The following is a 14,284-nucleotide window of genomic DNA, read 5'->3' on the forward strand; positions in this document are numbered from 1 at the left end:
GGAGCGTCACTCAAATCAGAAGAGGTCAATACCTTGCACCTGGATCTGTACAGACACACATTGTACACCCACTAGGCAGCTTGAAATAGCTCACTCACTCCTCCCTTGCATCACTCGTCCTTGTACTCTATTCACAGGCGTAAAGACCCAAAGCCTTCAATGATTTCACTCTCTCCCCTCTGTTTCCCTCAGTTACGTTAACTACAGACTATTGCAAATACTTCTCCCTCTCCACAGCTTTGAAGTATCCTCTGCTGTGGGTTGATAGCATCGTGGTTGGCACATAAAAGCAGTTGTTTTGGGAAGTGGGGTCTCTGCTTGCTTTATACTGTCCCCCAAACCACAGAAGTGAGGAATGGTGTCAGTATCGATGCTCAAGGCTCTGTTTTGGTAAGCCAGTGTTTTGACTACACACTGTCTGGACCTTGAAACACTTTGGCCGTTTTTATGATGCTCTTGCAAACCGAGCCTGCCTCTAGATTGTTATTTTGTCTGCACCTTACTCTGAATGGCCTCTGCCCGGCGTCTAGGCTACAGCGTCTATAGCTGCCATGGCTCCCTCCCTGGTCCAGAAAGAAACCGCTTCTGAACAATACAGCCCTGAGTCTGACAAGTCAAGGTTTGGCTCGGCTAACCAATCCAAAGTGACCGTTTTTTTCTTGAGCAGCCCTCCATGGAAGTCTTGTTCCCTTCCTACCCTCCATCCCTCTCCTTGCCCTTATGATAGCCCCCCTGAGCTGAGGGGTGAGTCTAGCCGCCCACATCGCTGAGAACAGGCAGATGGGGGTACGAGGACAAAAGGGAGGACAGAGGGTACTCTCGAGGTGGCAAACCTGTTGGATGATTATTATTGGGTTTGGAAATTGTTTTTCATCCGACGCTAACCAACTTGCTGCCCGGTAGAAGAAAGCAGCAGGGGGCCTCAAGGGTGAAGGAAGGGGGGAATAAATAAGGGAGGAGGAGGAGGAGGAAGGAGTGGCTTGTCTCAGCCATGAGAATAAACAACCTCTCTGTCCAGTCTGCTTCAGTCTCCTGCAGCCAGTGTAGCGTGCTCTGCCCCATCAGTCCAAGGCCTGCGAGAGTCCTTATTTACACACTCACACTCAGCTCTTCTCTCTCACTGCACAATCCTTGCCACAACCAAGAACAGAGAGGGATTTTTGTCAGGGTCAAATCCACATAGCTTAGCTTTCAAGAAATATCACAAAACCTGAACATGTGGGTGGCTTCGCAGCACTATTACTGTACCAAATGAAAGAAATGTCTATAGCTTCATATGTAATATGTTATCTCTTCTCACATAGCTACACACTATGTTTTTTAATAGCAAGGATAGAGCAACCTGCATTCTATTCACATTTTTCGCCCAGTGAGACTGCAGCCCAGTTTGTCTGATATTCATTAAAACTCAGGTTGTCATGGAGATGACTGGGTCTGTGTAACAAATTCATTTCTCCCCGCTTATGGCGAATGAAAGGGCTTTCTGCACGCATCGTCACATGGTGGTTGGAGCTACCAGTCTCCTGGAGTTAGAGCCGAGGCCCCAGAGGACCACCGCCTGGCCCTAAACCCACCACTGACCCCCAGGGGCCTCAACAGATTGGTGTCAATTATGAATTTACCGCGCCACTGAACCATACTGTAGCTGGCCTAGCTTTTATAGAGCCCACCAGACCTTGACCACAGATGGCATTTCTGATATGGAGATAAGGCATAGGAGTGAATATGCTGGATTTCTTTAGATATGGGAGAAAAATAGGCTTCCCTTAGTATGTATGTTAATATAGAGCCTGGCATATGATTTCTGTCTAGAGACTATAAGAAGCAGATTAGCATCAGTTGGGAGCATCATCCACTTAATAGTGAGCTGTGTTAAGAGAGCTCTCCCACTCCTTCTCTCTCATTAACGTGATGACTAACAAGACGAACGCTGTGTGCTGTCAAAAGCCTCTTGGCAGGTTTTGTTTGTGACTCATTTTCTTGTTGGAGGTTATGTCTGGCCAGCCCTCTTTCCTGTGTTTTTCATCTGAACATTTTGTTGGTGCTTGTTTCTAAGAAAGCTTTTAAGAGGGGGAAGTGGTCCCCTTTGGGGAATTCTGAATCTAAACTCACTGCTCTCTCCCTGCATATAGAATGAGATGACTTGATATTGATCAACAACTTTCCTTCTCGTTTCATGTGTGTGTGTGTTGCTGTGTGTAAGTGGATGAGTCTGTGGTCCTCCGTGGCTCAATTGGTAGAGCATGGCGCTTGCAATGCCAGGATAGTGGGTTTGATTCCCTGGACCACCCCTACCATTAATGTATAGAGGGGTTGGTTGATTAGCAACCGTGTGCAACTATGAGTAAAACAAACAGGGTTGGCTTAGATTGTTGAGATTGTATTCATGTTTTCAACAAATATTGAAGACTTTGTTACAATGAGCACTTGTTCTCTCTTAAATACAGTACATCATCACAGTTGTTGGTTAGCTAGCTAGCAAATTTGAGCTACGTTAGTATTGACATGAAATCAGTCAAAACACCTCAAAACAAGACGTGGTATCAAGAACAAGATGAAACTAGCTGAAACGAGTCACTTACGATTCCCCACACGGCAGCTTCTTGTCATTGGCGGTAGCCATCTGGCCGTACAGAATCATAACTCTTCTGCCCTATTTCAGCATGCGCATTGTTTTCGTGACATTGTCAGCTAACCCATCTATACACTCATGACTAAGTTGCTTTGGATAAAAGCGTCTGCTAAATGGCATGAAGACTGATGCTTATTTCCCCCCCCCCCAGATGGTTCTTCACCTTCCCCTCTTACAAAAGTACAAGGACTCATAACTAGGCTACTGCCATGAGCGGTTAAATACATGTATTTGAGCCGTGAATTGTCGACAGCAACAGCGTAACCCAATTCAAAGATGACAGCCACTTTATCTGTAATGAAAGGAGGAATGTTTGGGCTATTTTGGCATCTGCACTTTGTCCTACTTTAAATGGAGGGACGCACTCTCATCCGCTTACATCAGATATGTTAGAACCAGCAACCCACTTTCAGACAGCTACAGGAAGTTTCCCTCCACTCTCCTCAGAGAACAGTTAACGTTAAGCCAAGTGACTTTGAATGTTTTCGAAGACCATTCCCAAGATTTGTAACACTAAGTTTTCATACTTTACATCCTAGTTTACATCCTTTTGTACTTAACTTGAAAACCACGAACCATACTAGCAATCATAATGTTGCAGTCAGAGCAGATCATTTGTGCTCAGCGGTTATGTAGACCTTACTCGGTTTTGCAACATGTTTTCTGCAAAACAGACTATCTGTAGAGGGATGTTTCTACACCTGTAAGCCTATTGACCTGAGAACAACCCTACTGGCCTCCAGCCCTTTCCAAAGAGGATGACGTCTATATATAGACCCGCTCTACATCATCAGTCCTCACCTAAGAGAGAGAACTTCACCTCCAGTAACAGTCATTAACTGATAGAGGCTGCTGGAGTAGATAGCATGCCCTGGCCACACAGAGCAGCTGCCACTTTAGCGCTGCCACTGTGTTAGTGGTTTAATGAGGAGGTGGGTCGGATACAGAGGCTTTTAAAGGCTACTACTTCCAAGCCATTCACATCTAGCAAATGAAGGAAGGATGGTGGGAACCAGGGCTGATTTGGAGAGCAAGAATAGGGAGAAAGACGGGGTCCTTCCTGGCTATCCATGATTGGCTGAGATAATGGAGGGGTCGACAATCCTGACGTTTAGCCATGCGTTTACGTGTCAATTCTTAAAGAGATGGGTGAGGCTGAGGCTTAAGAGGGTGTGACCAATGCCGAATGGGCGTAAACAAAGAAGCGCTCTCTAGCAAGTGTGTAAATCTCATAAAAATGTTCAAGGGCATTTTCTCCTACTTGTCTCCTAAGTGGGACAACACTTTTATCAAGTTTATCAGCAGCATAGCTTTCCCAGAAAAACAAATCACTTAGATTTTACAAGATCCCCCATAGAGATATCTGGTTACATTTTACTTGGACCCACAGTGTTACAACCTTGAGCCAGATTGTTCCAGAACTGATCTTTGGCACTGGGGGAATCCCATGGGAGTATGGTCAAAGCATGCCCCATCCCTTTCTCTCTCTCGGTCTCTCCCTGTCTCTCTCTGTGAACGTCCAGATGAACATAGCTATGCATGTCGCCGTGAGACGGACTGGGTCGGCACTTGGCTCTCATGGGTCATTAAATGAGGCCATTTACTGTTGGTATATGTGCGTGGCGAGAGAAGTCCTGTTAAGGTCACAGATGGAGGAATCAGGATGACCAGGGTCCTCCAATGACCACAGAGTTAGAAAGTCCCTGGCACACAGGCTTGCCACCTTATTAGCTGCTAATTGATTGTGACCCTGGAACAACAATCTGATTGAGCTTCATCTCTTCTGTTCTCTGCTTGTTTGTATCCCTTTCTTTTCATCCTTCTGCAGTAGACGAAATATATTTGTTTTTTGAAAAAAAGTAATTTTCATCTTGGGGTTTTGCATTAAAAGAAAAGAACCGCACCGCAAGAATAATCAAACAAAACAACACCAGAAGGATTAGATCATTTAATTAGCAGTTTGAAACATAAGAGGTGTTTTTACTTCTGTGAAACACTGCAAAACACTTTAATCAAAGAGGCAATGGTAAAATAGATGTGCTAGATACATGACTAGATTCCTTTATGTGAAATCAAGCACTATCTTAATTCTCCCCTCGAAACGATTTTCTCCTGAAGGTCAAATGGAACATGCATTACTTTCATGAGACATGATACAGTTTCAAAACCATTGTAGGGTTCTGAGTTTGTGAATGGTAAGGAAGATATTGAGAACAAACAACAAATGCTTGAATCCTAATCAATTCTTTATTTACATCGCCATGGAAGATGTCGCGCTCAGATGAACACCTTGCCAAGCGGAAGTTTTACATCATTTTTGGGATGATAAAACATTGTAAACTTCAAACCACTGAAACCAGATATACAATATCATGAAGTTCTATATTTTTTAAATAAGGTATTCTTTGAGAACTAACAACCACCAGAATAAACACAAGACAGAAGCTAAAATTAAAAAAAAATACCATGGCATGTGGCCCACATGGATTGAGTTATAATGTTTGAGTCACTCAGATAGCATAAGTACATGACGTAAGCCATGGCAAAATGTCTAGAATTGCAAGAAACAAGCTTTAAAACTAAAATGTTTTCTCCGTCCCATTGCAAAATGTTTAGAAGAGCAGAACATTCGCTTTAAAGTAAGTGTCCAGTGAAAATCTCACTTAAAAGTTAATATTCTGGTAACTCTTACCCAAATAATGATGTTGATTTGTCCAACACTTGTATTTGTGCCAAGCTTATATTGGAGAAACAAAAGCCACCTCAAACTTGCTTGCTATTATAATATAATGCTTGCTATTTCCTCATAGAGTTTGATGTAATACTCCTCAAGATGATGAGCTGACCAATCAGTGGTCGACTTCCATGAATGTGTTTCACTGGTGGGTGGTCAGGGCTCCACAGTGTGAGCATTTCACTCGCATTTGTGAATAAAAATGTCAAATAAATGCTGCAGTAGCTGTTTTCAAACTATTTCTGCCGTTTTGTTTCATATCTGGTCAATTAATTGCACAAGGTCAAAGAACTATGAATCTTATAACCTATCCTACCTTGCAAAGCAACACTCCCTGGCTGGGGGCTGTGTGCACATGAAGTTCTGAGTGAAAGATATATTTTTTTTAGAAGTGCTGCGCACAAGCATAACAGTTGGTCCGATTTCCTTGAAACAAAAGTCTACTGAAGTGAGACTTTGTCCTTGTTTCTTTGTGTTTGCATTGTTTTGTTCACAAGAGAGATTGTTTTTCAATGTTTTAGTTTCAATTGCTAGCGAAGACTCTCACAATCTCACAGGCACAAGCATGACTCAGTCACGTTATTATAGTAACCTCCCGTCCTTAAAGGGGCAGGTGAACATTTTTGTCAGTGTTATTTTGGTTGAAAGACTCGGGTCACAAAAAATTAAATGAAATGAAGCAATATACTACTAAATGAAGCAATATACTACATTACTAGTAAATACATGTATTGTTTTAGAAACATTACAAAGCATCCTCGTCCATTTTTGTCAGGTTATTTTTTATTTGTATTTTTGGTGAAAATGTATTGTTTTGCCATATAAAAAAATATGTGTGGCTGGTAGATTTTTGGACTGTTGGAAAAGCAAGTGAAGCCAGTTGAGAGAATGCCAAAATTGTCCAAAGCTGTCATCAAGACAAAGGGTGGCTACTTTAAAGAATCTCAAATATTCATTATTTTTGGAATTGTTTAACACTTTTTTGGTTACTACATGATTCCATGTGTTATTTCATAGTTTTGATGTCTTCACTATTCTACAATGTAGAAAATATTTCAAATAAAGAAAATCCCTGGAATGAGTAGGTGTGCCAACTTTTGACTGGTGCTATATATAGAAATCAAAGACACATATCTTAAATGAATATGTAACCATTTAAACAACTGGATTAGCACAATAAGCAAAACATATTTTACTTAATGATAATTTACACCATAATAATAATTTGCAAATAAATTCATTCAAAATCCTACAATGTGATTATCTGGATTTTTTTCTCCAAATTTTGTCTGTCATAGTTGAAGTGTACCTATAATGAAAATGACAGGCCTCATCTTTTTAAGTGGGAGAACTTGCACAATTGGTGGCTGACTAAATACTTTTTTGCCCCACTGTATATTGACAGAAAACACCAAGGACCCAGGGAAGAATTGCAGGGGAAAGGAAAAGAGAAGAATGTGCCTATTTGAAAGCTTGAAAAAAATGTGTAGCTTGCTAGAAAAGGCTGGAGACCCCTGCTATATTAAAAAAAAGTTATTCAAAGCTAAATGACCAACATTACAATAGATTGCCATAGATTTCTGTTAATTACTTTGCAACCCCAGTCTGCAGGTGTACCAGACAGACAGACCGCCTGGAGAGGATCAGATGAGGCCTTTCAATGCACTGGAGACAGCAGCACCTCACAGTAGCCCCCTGACCCTCAGCAGCTCTCCAATAGACTCTAAGCTTCGTCCCTGACTCCAAACCCCTTTGGACTGTCGATTACTAACCTCACATAAAATTGTGTCATAGTGTGACTTAAAGTTTCCCTAATATCAACAGTCCATGAAGTGAGACCCAAGTTCAAAAAAGCTATGCGGACTTCCTTTCAGGTGATCGTCTCCAGTCTAAAGTTCTACAAAGGAAGATGTCTCTCGTGAATAAACATCTAACTTCGTATTTTTTCATTATTAATGCTAGCACTCAGGTGGGACTGACGTGTGCGCTCTTCTTTGTATTGCTTCACACACCGCCTGGCACGCCACGCCACACAGGCATCCTTAGAAGGAGGAGGACCAAGATAACACTTACTCCAGACAGTCTCTTCCTGCTTTCTTCCCTTCTTTCTCTTTCCCTCCACTCTTCTCTTCCTCCCGGATCGCCAGAGAGTGTGCTGGCCGATGAACCCTGCCACTGAAGGAGTGCCTCCCCTCTCAGTCCGACACTATGACATATTTCCTCTGAATCCATTTCCTTGGGATTATCTCCTCTCCGCACCCTCTCCCATCTCCTTTTAATAGTACCATAAGCAAGATAAAGGATTCCCAAATCAAATGTTCCCTGCCGCCGAAGCCTGACATCAGTTTAACTTGACTTAACCTGCCTAAATTCAATTAAATTGGAAATTGTTAGAGGGGGGGTGTTTGGTCAGGGACACTGTGTGTGTGTGTGTGTGTGTGTGTGTGTGTGTGTGTGTGTGTGTGTGTGTGTGTGTGTGTGTGTGTGTGTGTGTGTGTGTGTGTGTGTGTGTGTGTGTCCATCATTCCCACACATAGCACAGTGTCATTGATATTATTTTCATGTTTTTTATCTGGCCAGAGCCAAACTAGGCCTATATTTTATTCAAGATAAGCTTTCTCAAGATAGCATGTTCCTAGTCCAACATGACTTGTTTTCATTACCCTGGTAGGGATGCTTCGGAGGGATGACCCTTTCTAGAGATGGAGACAGGAAGAACCATTTTAAAGACGTTACCTTATCATTTATAATGGCATATTTTGAGAGCCAGGGGCACAATGCCAATAAAATCATAGCAATATGATACAAAAGTGTAGTAATTATTTATTTGATTTACCAATTAGTTTGGTGACATTAGTCACTGGAGTCTTAGTGCTTGTCTTAATCTCCACATTGTGTTGTGAGAAACCTCACGAGCGTCCTTACCGTGCCATAAAAATGAATTATACTGAACAAAAATATGAATGCAGCATGTAAAGTGTTGGTCCCATGTTTCACGAGCTGAAATAAAAGATCCCAGACATTTGTCATAGGCACAAAAAGCTTATTGCTCTCCAATTTTGGGCACAAATTAGTTTACATCCCTTTTAGTGAGCATTTCTACTTTGCCAAGATAATCCATCCACATGACAGGTGTGACATATCAAGAAGCTGATTAAACAGCATGATCATTACACAGGTGCACCTTGTGCTGGGAACGATAAAAGGCCACTTTAAACTGTAAACTGTTTAGTCACACAACACAATGCCACAGATGACTCAAGGTTTGTAGGAATGGCAATTGGCATGCTGACTGCAGGAATGTCCACCAGAGCTGTTGCCAGAGAATTTAATGTTAATTTCTCAGACCATGTGTAACCACTGAGCCTGGCTCCCCAGTGGGTGGGCCTATGCTCTCCCAGGCCCACCTATGTGAAATCAATAGATTAGGGCCTGATTTTAATTTATTTCAATTGACTGATTTCCTTAACTTTTCTCAGTATATTTTTTTCTCTCCCCGGGATAGGAATATAGAGTCAAATATAATCGAAGGTCGCTGCTGTGAGTAATCTTATTTTATCCGTTCAAGCCAGTGGGGTGGTGAAAACCAACACCGCAGGGGTAATAGTCTATCACCCCCTCGACCCACTCCGTATGAAGTAAATAGCTGCATTGCTCTTTTTGAATATTGACTGTACCTTCGTATAATGTAAGCAAGCGTTAGCATACAGAACGGGTTGATTTGTTTTTCTCCAAAGGTTAACCATAATTGTATATCTGTCTTGAAACGAGTGAACTGCAATTTAATGTCGTCACAATAGCCTCATGGGTAATATGTCTGTCTTTGGAGCCTACCTAAGTGTCCAAGACACTGAGTATACAATACATTAGGAACACCTGCTCTTTCCATAACAGACTGAGACCAGGTGAATCTAGGTGAAAGCTATGATCCCTTATTGATATCACTTTTTAAATCCACTTTAATCAGTGTAGATGAAGGGGAGGAGACGGGTTAAAGAAGGATTTTTAAGCCTTGAGACAATTGACACATGGATTGTCTGTGTGCCATTCAGAGGGTGAATGGGCAAGACAAAAGATTTACAAATTTCCCTACACATTTACATACTGTACGTTTCAGACCCATTACTCAGTACTTTGTTGAAGCACCTTTGGAACCGATTATAGTCTGACGCTACAAGCTTGGCACAACTGTATTTGAGAAGTTTCTCCCATTCGTCTCTGCAGATCTCCTCAAGCTCTTATCAGGTTGGATGGGGAGTTTTTCTCCAGAGATGTTCGATCAAGGTTCCAGTCCGTCTCTGGCTGGGCCACTCAAGGACATTCAGAGACTTGTCCCGAAGCCACTCCTGCGTTGTCTTGGCTTAAGTCCTGTTGGAAGGGGAACGTTCACCCCAGTCTGAGGTCCTGAGCGCTCTGGAGCAGGTTTTCATCAAGGATCTCTCTGTACTTTGCTCTGGTCATCTTTTCCTCAATCCTGACTAGTCTCCCAGTCCCTGCCGCTGAAAATCACCCCAACATCATGATGCTGCCACCACCATGCTTCACCGTGGGGATGGTGCCAGGTTTCCTCCCGACGTGACACTTGGCATTCAGGCCAAAGAGTTCAATCTTGGTTTCCTCAGACCAGAGCATCTTGTTTCTCAGGGTCTGAGAGTCCTTTAGGTGCCAAGCGGGCTTTCATGTTCCTTTTACTGAGGAGAGGCTTCCGTCTGGTCACTACCATAATGGCCTGATTAGTGGAGTGCTGCAGAGATGGTTATCCTTCTGGAAGGTTCCACAGAGGAACTCTGGAGCTCTGTCAGCGACAATTGGGTTCTTGGTCACCTCCCTGCTCTACGGACAATTCCTTCGACCTCATGGCTTAGTTTTTGCTCTGACATTCACTGTCAACTGTGGGACCTTATATAGACAGGTTTATGCCTTTCCAAATCATGTTCAATCAATTGAATTTACCGCAGGTGTACTCCAATCAAGTTATAGAAACATCTCAAGGATGATCAATGGAAACAGGATGCACCTGAGCTCAATTTCAAGTCTCATAGCAAAGGGTCTGAATACTTATGTAAAGTTATTTCTATATATATATATATTTGCAAACATTCTGAAAACCTGTTTGTTTTGTCGTTGTAGGTTGTTTGTAGATTTAGGAAACATTTTTATTTAATGCATTTTAGTATAAGGCTTTAACAAAATTTAGAAAAAGTCAAGGGGTCTGAATACTTTCTGAATTCAGTGTAATTGCCTTTGAACGGGGCATAGTAGTAGGTGCCAGGTGCACCAATTTGTGTCAAGAACTGCAACGCTGCTGGGTTTTTCACACTCAACAGTTTTCTGTGGGGAAGCATTGGAGTCATCATGAGCCAGCATCCCTGTGGAATGCTTTCGACACCTTGTCAGGTCCACACCGTGATGAATTGAGGCTGCTCTGAAGGTGAAGGCGGGGTACAACTCAATATTAGGGCAGTGTTCTTAATGTTTGGTGTACTCTGTGTGTACTGCAGGAGTATAGCAACGTGGTCTGGTGTTCACGTCATTTGAAATTCAACTAGTTAAATTATGGCTGATTTAACATGTCCAAGAAAAACATTTTTTTTTTTTAAACAGAAGTAAACATTTGCACCATATCACTTTTCAAAAGACAGCCCCCCCAAAAACGATCTCATCACTAGTCCCATTTACCACACCAAGCCCATAGCAACAGTGCTCTCAGCAGCATCACTGCTTACACCTGGCAGATGGCTTATTTATTTCACCAAATGACATGTTGGACAGATACAGAGAAGTTGTCAATCAAAGTGTAGTATTGTGTCACACCATGGTCTGAAAGCAAGGATCAGTAGTTGTGAGTGGAGCGAAACTAAGCCATGAATAGTTTTAACATATGGAAGGCTTCTGGAATTCAAACAAATGTGAGATGTTGATTTCTGTTTAACTATACTGAACAAAAATATCAACGCAAAGTGTTGGTTCCACGTTTCATGAGCTGAAATAAACCACGTGACCACGTGTAACCACAGCAGCCCAGGACCTCCACATCTAGCTTTTTCACCTATGGGATGGTCTGAGACCAGCCACCTAGACAGCTGATGAAACTGTGGGTTTGCAAAACCGAAGAATTTCTGCACAGACTGTCTGAAACCGTCTCAGGGAAGCTCATCTGCATGCTCATTGTCCTCACCAGGGTCTTGACCTGACAGCAGTTCGGCGTCATAACTGACTTCAAGTGGGCAAATGCTCACCTTTTGATGGCTACTGGCACGCTGGAGAAGTGGGCTCTTTGCGGATTAATCCCGGTTTCAACTGTACCTGGAAGACGGCGTCTATGGCGTTGTGTGGGTGAGCAGTTTGATGTCAACGTTGTAAACAGAGTGCCCCATGGTGGCAGTGGGGTTATGGTATGGGCAAACATAAGCTAAGGACAACAAACACAACTGCATTTTATCGATGGCAATTTGAATTCACAGAATACGTGACGAGATCCCATTGTTGTGCCATTCATCCGTATTTCCTATTGCATGGCCCCATGTTGCAAGGATCTGTACAGAATTCCCGGAAGCTGAAAATGTCCCAGTTCTTCCATGGCCTGCATACTCACCAGACGTCACCCATTGAGCATGTTTGGGATACTCCGAATCGGCGTGTACGACATCATGTTCCATTTCCCGCCAATATCCAGCAACTTCGCACAGTCATTGAAGAAGAGTGGGGCATCATTCCACAGGCCACAATCAACAGGCTAATCAACTCTATGCAAAGGATTGTCATTGCATGAGGCAAATGGTGGTCATACCAGATACTGACTGGTTTTCTGATCTGTGACCAGCAGATGCATATCTGTATTCCCAGTCGTGTGAAATTCATAGATTAAGGCCTAATGAATTTATTTCAATTGACTCATTTCCTTATTTGAACGTAGAAATGTTTGCATGTTGCGTTTTATATTTTTGTTCAGTGTGTGTGTGTATATATATGTATGTGTATATATATATATATATATATATAATGAATAGTCTGCCTGCTGTTTATGTAATTCCCTGATCATAGGGCCCTGTGTAACGGCTTTCGTCTGGTGGAAGAGAGTCGGAACAAAATGCAGCGTGGTATTTTTGATACATGTTTAATGATGATTGAAAACAAACAATGCAAAAACAACAAAACGGAATGTGAAAACCTATACAGCCTATCTGGTGACAATAAACACAGAGACAACGATAATCACCTGACTCTGATTGAGAACCGCCTCAGGCAGCCATAGACTATGCTATACATCCCCAAGACAAAACACACCACAAAAAACCCATGTCACACCCTGGCCTGACCAAATAAATGCAGACAAACACAATATACTTCGACCAGGGCGTGACACCCTGGTGTAGATTTGCTCTCCTCGGTTGGCGGTGATTCAGTAAGACTGGTTCTATATTTAGTACCTTAGTACCTTCTCATAATTATAAATTAGTCTCCCTCCTCAGGGAATAATGGCTCCATTTTTATGTATCGTTTAGATTTCCCCTTTCCCTCTTATAAAATGGCAAGCGGGAAATTACTCTCCGATCAAATTGAACTTTTAGTTCAAGCGGATGTCATCACACGAAGTTAAAGCCAGCTCTCTTTTTTTCTCCCGCTGTCTTGGTATGAAATATGGCAGCTTTAGCAGATTTACTCGTTGCGGTTCACTCTCAGGATGTACAATCCATCCCAAGAGTCTGGGGGAAAGTGGTTTGATTAATAAGCCTAGATTCCGAGTAGCCCAATTAGAGAAGCCATTGAGGTTTTTCACACAGTCACACAGGAGCACCGCTTCATCTAGTATTGGCCGTCCCTTAAATATGAATTATAGCTGCCGTTTATAGCTCTGGCCTGAAGAAACCAGGATAGCCTGAAGTTGTTAGTTGATGGTATGAGGATTGGTGCCACTGGGTCAAAGGGAGAGGTTCAGACTCGGATGTATGTAAGCTATTATACGTTACCTGTAATTGGATTGGCAGACCAGGTTGTTTTGGAAAACATCTCCATTTAAAGGATCACGTTCATACTTCTGCAACACGAGAAGCAACATTAACCTTAATCTTAACCTTATCTGAGTATCCCCAAAACAAAATGCCTCGAGCCACTGGGACGGTAAAACCGTGTGTGTGGGCTGCTGCAGTCTCTGTGAAAGAGCCACTGGAGTAGCTGTCTAGTCCTGACAGACCCTCCTCCATCTGTGCTGTAGCTCTCCAGCAGCCAGCCGCTCTCCCAGGACACTACTCCAGGGCAATACCAGACGAGCTCCTGGAGCTACAATGATCCCCACATACCCCACCCAGCCTCCTCAGCCCCGCAGGATATAGCAGACTCGCGTGATTTAAGGAATTTAATTAAGCCCTTAACTGCAGATCTATAGCTCCCATTTCGCCTGGAGTGAGTAAGAGATATGGAGGAGAGATCAGGTTTGGAACTAAGAGCTAACAACAGGAAACAGTAAGCCAAAGCTTCAGTATCCTTTCTGTGTGCCCGCTGCCCCCATACAAAGGCATAGGCACCTGACTGGAGTAAAGTGGAGTGTGTCACAGAACCACTGTTAGTTATCCACTGTCCAGAAGGCTGTTTGTGTTCTCTCAAGGTCCTTTCAGCCACTACGTTATGTACACAGAGCTGCACATTTGTTAGTGCCAGCCTGCGTCTCTCTTTCTTTCCCGTAAAAGGAATGGGTAGAAACCACTGAACTGGACCTAGTGCCCACAGATTCCAGACCTGAGGCAACAGTTAAACAGAGAGGAAGGTGGGATAGGACTATGGATAGTTGGAGAGAGAGAAAGAGAGAGAGGTAGTAGAGTTCACTCCCTGTAATGTAAATGTAGCATTTGAACCACACTCATCCTCGACCCTGTACCTTTTAGGCTTAGCCGTGTGCTTGTTTTGGGCTCCTCTATGCT

The 14,284-nt window shown here is 42.8% G+C and overlaps 1 protein-coding gene across 1 annotated transcript in view; it reads left to right on the plus strand.

The window, feature by feature from the left end:
- The window catches only part of LOC135557568 (mannosyl-oligosaccharide 1,2-alpha-mannosidase IA-like), a 161,059-nt gene that overhangs the window by 118,246 nt on the left and 28,529 nt on the right, over positions 1–14,284 (plus strand). The window lies entirely within an intron of this gene.

This window comes from Oncorhynchus masou, chromosome 16 (genome assembly GCF_036934945.1).
Source record: "Oncorhynchus masou masou isolate Uvic2021 chromosome 16, UVic_Omas_1.1, whole genome shotgun sequence".
Lineage (NCBI taxonomy): Eukaryota > Metazoa > Chordata > Actinopteri > Salmoniformes > Salmonidae > Oncorhynchus > Oncorhynchus masou.